The following is a 12,174-nucleotide window of genomic DNA, read 5'->3' on the forward strand; positions in this document are numbered from 1 at the left end:
GAATGTGTACTGTGTTATAAAAACGCAACTGTTGATGCTACATAAGTTTGGGTACTGAAAACTGTTCTTGATATTCTCTCAAAGGTTCGTTTCGGCCCCTGCAATTGTTTCTTACCTTGGAAAAGAACAACTCCGCTCTGCTGCGTTGTACTGCAGAAATAATGAGGTGTAATAAATCACAGCGCGGCGAACTGCCTTATCTTACTCTATTTTTCTTTATCATAGTGCATTAGCTAATTACACTCTTGTTCTCTTTCCGAAAATATGATTCACCGTCCTGGCAGTAGCGCAGGGCGTGACGGTGTGGGCTTTTAACACATGCACTTTCATCTAACAGTGAGGATAAGCTTCATGAAACATTAATAAATGACTGGACAGTATTTTGAAATTACACCGAGTCCTTTTAATGACGCTGAAATGCCTCATACTAATATAAATTATAACCCTTCATTGTCACACGTTATAAAATTTAATTTTGTGCTCATTCTCTACATACATAACATTCACTTTTGATATTCTCAATGAAGTACTTTAACTAATAAGGGAGGGAGAAAGGTAACTAGAATATTTAACACTTGAGTGATAATCATCCTGGATAACAACATTTGGATATTGGTAGATACGGTGAAATCTTAACCACAATACTTGGTGGGTAACGGTTGCAGCAAATAAAAATTCATAGTTCAAAAGGCTCTGAGCACCACGGGACTTAACATCTATGGTCATCAGTCCCCTAGACCTTAGAACCACTTAAACCTAACTAACCGAAGGACAGCACACAACACCCAGTCATCACGAGGCAGAGAATAAAACTTCATGCACGTTACCTACTTCCAAAAGTGTCGTCTCTCTATTCTATCCTCAATCAGGGAGTTTCTCAAAAATATTTCCTTTCTGCGCAGCTCCTCTGCCATGCAAGCTCCTCACTGTGCCATGATAAAACACATACACTCTTTCACTCTCTCTCTCTCTACCTGGCCTGAAATTTACTCAGTAGTCCTACAGCCTCTGGTAGTCAAAGGACACGTATCACTCATGTGTTGGGCATGCTAAGGGGATCAGAAAGGTAAATATTCCAAGTCATTATGTCACGATATGTGTACGTAGTTCATAAGCACGTCTCCCTACAGTGTAAACCTTTGATAACCACCTCTCTTAATGTGTACAACTTTCATAGATATGTCTCGTAATATGTACACCTTTCAGAACCGCCACTATACCCGGCAAGAATCCTGCAGAATGTTTCTTTCTAATAGCAAGGCATAATGTTGACACAAAATGTTAGATTTCTCTGGTAACAGGTAAACTGGCTTTGTCAGTTGACATACTAAATACATGTCGAAAAATATCATGCACTGAGTGCACTGAGGGAGGACGGGAGGGGGCGGTTGAAATATTTGACTAATGGAAAAAATGTTATTTGCAGCACAGATTGTTTTCACAAGGACAGAGTATCTACTTCACATATTAACAGTTACAGAGGAGGGTAAGTATTTATAGGCCAAAGAGAGAACTCAGGCAGTAAGTAAAGTGATCAAGTTCTCCACTAATTATCCGAAGATGCCCACGAGATATCAGTAGTGTAGATATGGGCAGACTCAGCGAGTGTCAAAGCTGGGTCAGTTTCTCCCTTGACAACCCAGTCATTGACAGAGCAGTGAATCAACATTGTAGTAATGTTTGTATAATGTTACACTTGACAGGGTTGCCACCCAAGCGTCTCTGTTCACTACCAACTAAAGCGAAGACCGCGGCGTGCACGGTGTGACGTTACATAGGGCGGACCAGGCTTAGTGAGGTAAAGAAATTTGATTTCTACGTTACTTGCAGCTTCATACGTCAGCTACACTGTGAAATGTCCATCACTTCCTTAATGGTAAAAATTATTTGAAATTTTCATATATAAGTAAGAAATTCGAAAATGTTGCGAAGAAAAATAGGGGTTGCTATGAATTCGTGTTTGTGTGAATATTAGATCATATGTTGCTGTGTATGAAATTTAGCAAACATTTTGACGTTTTTTAAAAGTTTTGGAGGGGATCAACAACTGCCTCCAGTCTTGAGAGAATGGATTTTATTTAGCACGTTCACTTAGGGTAGCACCCGCACAGGCATGAAATATTCGCAACGTTCCTCACATCTCGTCAACCGTTCGAGATACCTGTGCAGAATCGAGGTTTTGGCAAGCGATAGCACAGAACTTGATCTACGGAGATACAGCGGAACCTTCAATGGTTTTCTTTGTTTCTTTTCAAATCAGTACGGTAATTTTTTCAGTCATCGTCAGCAAGTACGAAAAATATGAAGGTTGTTAGCTTACGTTACTGTAAACTGACACATAGAGATTTCCCTTAAGCTGTCGACCTCTATAGCTACCAATTGCTTTTTAATAAGACATTCTGTTTCAAGATTGTATCACAAAAGTTACTGAAAGGCGTGTTTGAGCAAATTATAGTTTTGGCTAAAGAGGCAATACTGAAGCCGCCAACAAAAGAAATGTAGCCTTTATTCATAAATGATGGTGCTTCTTCAAATGAGGAGAAACTAATATTTCAGACAAAAAAGAAATAGCTAATTCGATTGCGGTTTTGGCGGACTCGCGTAATCCATCGTATTTCTGGTAATGAACCACTCGGACCGAAACGTACCAAAGTATTTTCATACTGCTCTTCATCTGGGAAACATGAAATAATTCGTAGATAACAGTGTACCATGTTTTCTTACCTATCCCCAATCAGAGTGAAGTGTTGAAGATTTTCACCTTTCCTTTCTCATGTGTTGAAGATAATTATATGTATTTATAATCCTTTTCAACCCTTATCGGTTGTCCCAAGCAATTCATAAAGTAATGTATATCATGTTTTTGGAATCGTCTTAATCCCAGATAAACAGGCGTAAAATCTGTTATTTGTAATAGAAAAATGCTGAATCTTTGCTTCAGACGAGAAGTGATCCGATAAAACTCTTTCGTGCCTCTGAAACGGTGAACAAACTAACGACCTGAAGACTGATGAATCAAGAAATATTTGTAGTAAGGAGAATCACTCCTTCTCTCTGTACCGGGCTAGGAAATGAAGGATGGTACGATATGTGTCATTTTACACATGTCAGAGATAACTGGTGTATAGAAATAAAATCCTTTGGTTAGTTTCATTGCATCGGTATTCAAAAACATAAAAGATGAAATTTCGTGTTTCTCGTATTAGAAAATTCTCTTTCCACTAGGTGTAGATGACTTTAAGAAATTACAGTACTGTTTAGAAAAAAAAAAGCTGTATCTTATGTTATATCGCTATAGATAAAGTTTTGCATGTTAACCAAATGGCAATATACTCTCCTCTTGGCTCGCACTCATTTGCCAAATCTCGTTTCTATATCTTAAACAGCTGACGAGACATGAGGGATGTTATGAATATTTCATTCTCATATGCGTGCGATCGGACATGAAAGAGATTTTTCGTAGCACGCTCACTTCCGGTCACATGCGCGTGGGAATGAAATACGTAAAATCCATTTCTTGAGCGGCCAAGCGGTTCTAGGCGGTTCAGTCCGGAACCGCCCGACTGCTACGGTCGCAGGTTCGAATCCTGCCTCGGGTATGTATGTGTGTAATGTACTTAGGTTAGTTAGGTTTAAGTAGTTGTAAGTTCTAGGGGACTGATGACCCAAGACGTTAAGTCCCATAGTGCTCAGAGCCGTTAGAACCGTTTCTTGAGACTGAAGGCGAAAACGATCCCCTTCTAAGTTTTAAAGAAAAAATCGGAAAGTTAGTTACATTTCATAGACAGCATCGTATGGTCTAATGTGTGCGATACCCAAAATCATGGTGACCCTTAGTTTCCACTGGAATTTGTTACTTACATGTAAAATAATGGAATAACTATGATCATTAACGCAGTGATGGGCGCTGCACCACGAAGCTCACATGTAAAGCTACAAGTAACGTACAATGGTATTTCTTGCAGGGTGGATTCTGTAAAATCGTTGGACAAAGACTGCAGGGCGACCGCCCTAATTCTGTCAGCACAGCATCTCGCCAAGCCTGGTGAGCTCTGCTTTGATGTCACGCTGACCGCGCCGCGGACTCCTCTTGAAGTGACGGTGTCCTGTACCTCCAGTAAATGATGCACAAGTAGACATCTCAATCGTAAAACCATCGACGTGGGAATTACCCTCACTTTAATATGTGTGTGAGCATGTTTTTACAGTAATGAATACCTCCTATGCTTTTCATTAATAGGAGTAACACAAATGAACAAAAATTAGATATTTGTGAAGTACATTTACATTACGAGTTCGAACAAAAGATGAATAGTATAAATATAACTGCATGTATATCGAACCTGGATTAACTGACTAAACCAGAGGTTGTACAGAGTTTCAGGGAGAGCATAATGGAACAACTGACAGGAATGGGGGAAAGAAATGCAGTAGAAGAAGAATGGGTAGCTTTGAGAGATGAAGTAACGAAGGCAGCAGAGGATCAAGTATGTAAAAAGACGACGGCTAGTAGAAATCCTTGGGTAACAAGAAATATTGAATTAAATTGATGAAAGGAGAAAATATAAAAATGCGGCAAATGAAGCAGGCGAAAAGGAAAACAATCGTCTCAAAAATGAGGTCGACAGGAAGTGCTAAATGGCTAAGCAAGGATGGATGGAGGACAAATCTAAGGATGTAGAGGCTTATCTCACTAGGGGTAAGAAGATACTGCCTACAGGAAAATTAAAGAGACCGTTGGAGAAAAGAGAACTACTTGTAAGAATATCAAGAGCTCAGATGGAAACTCAGTTCTAAGCAAAGAGGGGGAAGCAGAAAGGTGGGAGGAGTATATAGAGGGTCTATGCAAAGGTGATGTACTTGAGGACAATATTATGAAAATGGAAGAGAATATAGATGAAGATGAAATGGGAGATATGATACTGTGTGAAGAGTTTGATAGACCACTGAAAGACCGAAGTCAAAACAAAGCCCCGGGAGTAGACAACGTTACATTAGAACTACCGACAGCCTTGGGACAGCCACTCCTGACAAAACTCTACCATCTGATGAGCAAAATGTATGAGACAGGCGAAATACCGTCAGACTTCAAGAAAAATATAATAATTCCAATCCCAAAGAAAGGGGGTGTTGACAGATGTGGAAATTACCAAACTATCAGTTTAATAAGTCACTGCCGCAAAATACTAACGCGAATTCTTTACAGACGAATGGAAAAACTGGTAGAAGCCGACCTCTGGGAAGATGAATTTGGATTCCGTAGAAATATTGGAACACGTGAGGCAATACTGACCCTACTACTTATCTTAGAAGCTAGATTAAGAAAAGGCAAACCTACGTTTCTAGCATTTGTAGACTTAGAGAAAGCTTTTGACGATGTTGACTGGAACACTCTCTTTTAAATTCTGAAGGCAGAGGTAAAATTTAGGGAGCAAAAAGCTATTTACAATTTGTACAGAAAACAGATGGCAGTTATGAGACTCGAGGAACAAGAAAGGGAAGCAGTGGTTGGGAAGGGAATGGACAGGGTTGTAGCGTCTCCCCGTAGTTATTCAATCTGTATATTGAGCAAGCAGTGAAGGAAACAAAAGAAAAATTCTGAGTGGATATTAAAATCCATGGAGAAGAAATAAAAACCTTGAGGTTCGCCGATGACATTGTAATATTGAATAGAATCGGGGAGAAGAGGAGTTTGTGGCACAACTTGACTAGAAGAAGGGATCGGTTGGTAGGACATGTTCTGAGGCATCAAGGGATCACAAATTTAATATTGGAGGGCAGCGTGGAGGGTAAATATTGTAGAGGGAGACCAATAGATGAATACACTAAGCGGATTCAGAAGGATGTAGGCTGGAGTACATACTGGGAGATGAAGCAACTTGCACAGGGTAGAGTAGCATGGAGAGTTGCGTCAAACCAGTCGAAGGACTGAAGACCACAACAACAACAACAACAACAGTTAAGTGTACTGAGAACAAGTTGCCTCATGAATAATGTCTACTTGTAGGTAGACATTTTGAAAAAAATGGGCCTTCTGCCGGATGTTCGCGCCGTTCTCGCACGATATTTCGACGGCGTAACTCGGTGTCTTCTTGAGGTTCTACCTGAGAAAGGTCCTTGGGCGGATTGAGTCAAGTATATATGCCTGTAACGTGCTGGGCGCTCCCTAGTCGGCCCGAGCCGCATCGGGTGCTCCCTCCGCGGTCCACGGCCACCAGATGCGGCTCCCATGCTTCTCTCTGTTTGTAGTTCTTCCCACTGCCGTCCGCGTCCAGGTCGGCAGCTCTCTGGTGTTGCGGTCGTCATCTGTAGTGTCTGGTCCTCTGTATCCTGGCCGTTTCCTTCTGTCTGTTGCCGGGTGCGTCGAAATGCTTCGTGCAGGACGTTCACGAAGACGAAGCTTCCCAAATCAAATATCTCAAGCGATGAAAGGTTGGCACTCAGGCCACTCTGGGAGTGTGGCGTCATTGTGGTGATGCCAGCAAAGAAGGGGAGCTCCACAGTCATCCTAAGGAAGACAAAGTGTGACACTAGGGTGCCACAGCTTTTGAAGGATCCTGCATACAAACCAATAGAAAGTGACCCCACGGACAAAAAGACCAGAGCTCTGCTAAAGTAGACGGCCTGCCTGAATGAGTCATCAAACAGCTGTGTTCCAAACTGCCAGTACCACCTAGACTCTATGGTCTCCCCAAGTTCACAAGAATGAGGTTCCTCTTCAACCTATTGTTAGCAATATAGGCGCTGCCACCTATCCTACTGCAAAATACGAAAAGAAGATGCTGGCACTACAATTGGGCAAATGGTGGCACCACATTCAGAATTCAGAGGGCATCCTACTATGCAGCCATTGTGGACTCTGACATAATGGTCAGTTTGGATGTGGTGTCTCTCTTCACATGAGTACCACTGAGTGACTCACTCGATCTTAATGGAGAGAGGTCCAATGCAGCTCTTCTCGACTTATTGAGGCATGTACTACCCTCCACATACTTCCTCAATGGGAGTAAAGTTTATGACCAAACGGAAGGGGTGGTAATGGGCAGCTTCTATCACCGGTGGTTGCCAACCTATTCATGAGAAGATTTGAAGAGGAGGCACTTACATTGGACACATATCAACCCAAATGCTTTTTTAGATATGTGTATGATGCCTTTGTCATTTGGCCCAATGACAGGGAGAAGCTAGATGCTTTTCTTGAACATCAGAATTCACACCACCCAAATATAACATTGACAATTAAACTGGAGAAGGGTGACTTTTATCTGCATGCAAAGGATGCCACCATCCAGCACACAAGAACGTAGTGGTCAGAACTCTAGTCCAAAGAGCACATACTCTGTCAGACCCTGAAAGTTTGGCGATGGAAATAGAATACCTACAGTCGGTCGTCACCAAGGACAGATTCTAATCTGGAGACATCGAGAAGGCACTTCGACATGCCAGACAACCACAGGATCCAGTAGAAGAACCAGAAGCGGTGAAGAACACAGGCAACGAAATCAGCCGTAGCAGAACACTGTCTTGAGCTCGGCCACTCGATGAACTACAGTAACACCAAGATTGTCGCAAAGACCCCTTGATATTGAGACAGTGTCATAAAAGAGTCCAACGAGATCAATATCATGGAGAATCTCATCAACTATGGTACTGGACACCAGCTCAGCAAGGCTTGGGATGGGGATCTTGAACTTCTGAAAACTCAACGCAAAACACAACGAGATTTCACAAGAAACAGGAGTGGGGACGAAGAAAACAGCCACGAGACACAACACCAGAGACTACAGATTTGTTCTGACACTCCCGAGATGACGACCACGACTCTAGAGTACGTTCAAGTCGGGCGCGGTCGTCGGTCGGAACACCAGCGTCCAGAAAGGACCATGGGAGCCGCGTCTGGCGGGCGCGGGCCGCGGAGGGATCACCAGATGCGGCACGGACCGAATAGGGAGCGCCCAGCACCTTACAGGCATATATACTGGTCTCGAACAGCCCCAGAACCGTTCTCGGGTAGCACCTGAAGAGGACACCGAGCTACGCTGTCGAAATACCGTGCGAGAACGAAGCGAACTTCCGGCAGAAATCCCGTTTCTTCAAAATGTCAACAGATGACCGGGAAAACCTGAAGAATTACTTCTAGGTATACTAGAGAATTTTTGTTAAACCTAGAGTTTTGCGTATATTACATTCATGGCAAGGATTACTGACCTATATGAAATAAAATCGTCATATCTTCTGGGTGGTTTGCTTTAGGACGTTCCAAATGCAAAATTAATAGTAATTAGTATGCGCATGCATCGTTCGGTTTAGCGATGAAGCCCACTTTCATTTGGATGAGTTCGTCAATAAGCAAAATTGGCGTCTTTGGGGAACTGAGAATTCGAATTTCGCGATCGAATAGTCTCAACTTCAACGGGTGACTGTGCAATGTCCTTTCGTGGAATAATCCGCAATCTGTGCGGCATTCCTCCTGGTACGGTAAGTAGCGAACGGTGAAAATTTTGGAAGAGGATTTCATCCCCATTACTTGAAGTGACTCTAATTTCAACAATATGTGGTTCTTTCAAGACGGTACACGACCCCATCGAAGCAGGAGAGTGTTTAATGTCCTGGAGGAGCACTCTGGAGACATCATTCTGGCTCTGGGGTAGCCAGAGGTCACTGGCATGGGCCTCGATTGACAGCCATTTTCTCCGGATCTAAATACATGAGACTCCTTTTTATGGGGTTATATTAAAGACAAGGTGTACGGTAATAAACCCAAAATCAATGCGAGCAGAAAACAGCCATTGAGGAGGTCGTCGACAGCAGCGATGTTCCGACACTTCAACGGGTCATTCAGAATTTCGCTACTCGTCTGTGCCATATCATTGTCAACGAAGGCTGGCATAGCGAATATGTCGTAATACAACTCCGATTATTTGGAGTGACTTTACATGTTCAATAAAGTGTGTGCGCGCTGTAGTTTTTAATTAATTTACGTTTCTTTCATTGTTGTTTGTTGTTGTTGTGGTCTTCAGTCCTGAGACTGGTTTGATGCAGCTCTCCCTGCTACTCTATCATGTGCAAGCTTCTTCATCTCCCAGTACCTACTGCAACCTACATCCTTCTGAATCTGCTTAGTGTATTCATCTCTTGGTCTCCCTCTACGATTTTTACCCTCCACGCTGCCCTCCAATGCTAAATTTGTGATCCCTTGATGCCTCAGGACATGTCCTACCAACCGATCCCATCTTCTAGTCAAGTATTGCCACAAACTTCTCCCCAGTTCTATTCAATACCTCCTCATTAGTTACGTGATCTACCCACCTTATCTTCAGCATTCTTCTGTAGCACCACATTTCGAAAGCTTCTATTCTCTTCTTGTCCAAACTAGTTATCGTCCATGTTTCACTTCCATATATGGCTGCACTCCGTACAAATACTTTCAGAAACGACTTCCTGACACTTAAATCTACACTCGATGTTAACAAATTTCTCTTCTTGAGAAACGCTTTCCTTGCCATTGCCAGTCTACATTTTATATCCTCTCTACTTCGACCATCATCAGTTATTTTACTCCCTAAATAGCAAAACTCCTTTACTACTTTAAGTGTCTCATTTCCTAATCTAATTCCCCCAGCATCACCAGATTTAATTTGACTACATTCCATTATCCTCGTTTTGCTTTTGTTGATGTTCATCTTATATCATCCTTTCAAGACACTGTCCATTCCGTTCAACTGCTCTTCCAAGTCCATTGCTGTCTCTGATAGAATTACAATGTCATCGGCAAACCTCAAAGTTTTTACTTCTTCTCCATGAATTTTAATACCTACTCCGAATTTTTCTTTTGTTTGCTTTACTGCTTGCTGAATATACAGATTGAATAACATTGGGGAGAGGCTACAACCCTGTCTCACTCCTTTCCCAACCACTGCTTCCCTTTCATGCCCCTCGACTCTTGTAACTGCCATCTGGTTTCTGTACAAATTGTAAATAGCCTTCCGCTCCCTGTATTTTACCCCTGCCACCTTCAGAATTTGAAAGAGAGTATTCCAGTTAACATTGTCAAAAGCTTTCTCTACGTCTACAAATGCTATTTCATATAGTTCAATAATTGTCACCCTGTAAGTAGTAACAGAGTTTCTATGTGTGAAGAAATCAGTTTTTACAGTGGCTTCTGAAATTTGCATCACAGGTGTACAACAGATGTAGTAAATGATATGAACGTCGCATATACATATAAAAATATGTACATTAGTACATATTTTGTTATATATATTGTGTGCATTATATTGAGATGTCAAATGATAAAGAATGTTCTTCAACGTACTCTTCTATTCAGTACATCTCCTAACAAAGACATTCTAGCCCGCAACCCAGATTGCAACACATATGACACAGGGGTAAGCAAAGGAAAAGGAGATCACTTTGCCTTTGGTAACTACTATCTGCACGTCATCAGAACAAATATCGTATTTGCAGAAAAGGTCAGACAAATGTCAGTCACAACCATATTATTATTTGCCAAATTAATGTTATGTTACTGCTCAAATGTGATAACTTATTACTATAACTAAGAGAAACTCTGAACTGTAAATCCTTTTATTTTGTGACATTAGTATTGCTATGAGCTCTATGGCAGCTTGGTTCTCACTCTTTTTGTGGAATTTACTGTGAGATACGGATCAAAACAGTGAAACTACAATCTAATAGATCATAATTTTACCATTATTTCATTACTTATATCACAACAATCATTCATTCCACTCTTTCTAATCCTATCTTACGCTTTACAACAAACATCTCATTACTCTTCACCAGCTCACAATACACACTCCAGTTCACAACGCAGCGTTTCCCAAAAGCACGTTGACATTTAAAAATAGAACACTTCTTGGAACAACGTAGGGAGAGATGTACCAATTGACTCATATGCTTGGAATTATATGTGACTTTAGTGAAAGCATAAAAAGAGCACAAAATAATCAACCTATGGTGGTTCATATGACACAAAGGCCGTAATTAACATAACAATTGATTTTTAGCGAAAATGACATTCTTTATAGCAAATGCTCAACACGAACGCCGTCAATCATCAACAAAACCTGTAGTCGAGGGACAATGTTGTGCAGCATATCAGTAGTTCTGGTGAGAAACTGCCATCGGGTGTTGTCTTTCAGCACGGCTAATGAGGTCGGACGCTACCGAATGACTTGTGGCTTCAGGTAGCCTCAGATACAGTAAGGACACAGGTTGAGGTCTGGGGAACTGGGAGGCTAAGCATGGCGGAAGTGGACTCAGCACGCCATTCTCATCAAACGATCTACACGAGAGACCTTTCACGCATGTAGTGATGTGGGGTGGACCTCCATCATGCATAAGGGTCGTACCTTCCAGCGGAGTGTGTCAGCCAGGCATGAACCTGTGTTCAGTGTATGACGCCATTTGTATCTGAAGATGGTCATTATATGGACGAAACCGGTTATGACTGTGTCATAAACTTTTGATTGTGTCTATAAACAAACAAAAAAAAGTTTTTACAAATCAATCACGCACTCCATAGACCAAATGTCGTTTTTCCCAAAATAGGGATGATGCGATTACAAACGTATCAGCAAACTTCGCACCCATCATGCTGACAATGTCAAAAACAGCACTCCATTATTCAGCAACTACTGTTAGCCCGTTTTCGCAGTCGTCCTTTGTTTCAATAAAATTCCATGTCACTTCATGCATGTGTGTCAAGTTTTCCTTTCTGCCTACATTATTCCACAAATTTTCAAATGTTAACTGACCTTTAGATCACACTATATGTACATCAACTCTTACCCTGCAGCAATTCATCAACTATACTGCCTCTTTTAATAGCTGTAGGTGCACCACAAACTGTTGCTTCATTACTCCTGTAACAACAGAAGTGTTTTGTCTCGAATTACCATTACTTATATACCTTCTACATCATTCTCCTGGCTCTCTTCATGCCTGCAGACGTGCTGTATTGCAGCTTTCCTTCCACCAGCCTCTCATGTTTCATTAGAGTAACTTCACAGCCAAAACTAAAAATTACAGTATTCTCAGCATTATGGCAACAGACTAAGAGACAGAGTTGCTATGTAACTTGAATTAGTACAGTGTATGTATTAACTATGTTCTGAAACTGTATAAAAAAGTTTGAACAAATTCCTAACG

This window comes from Schistocerca nitens, chromosome 6 (assembly GCF_023898315.1).
Source record: "Schistocerca nitens isolate TAMUIC-IGC-003100 chromosome 6, iqSchNite1.1, whole genome shotgun sequence".
Lineage (NCBI taxonomy): Eukaryota > Metazoa > Arthropoda > Insecta > Orthoptera > Acrididae > Schistocerca > Schistocerca nitens.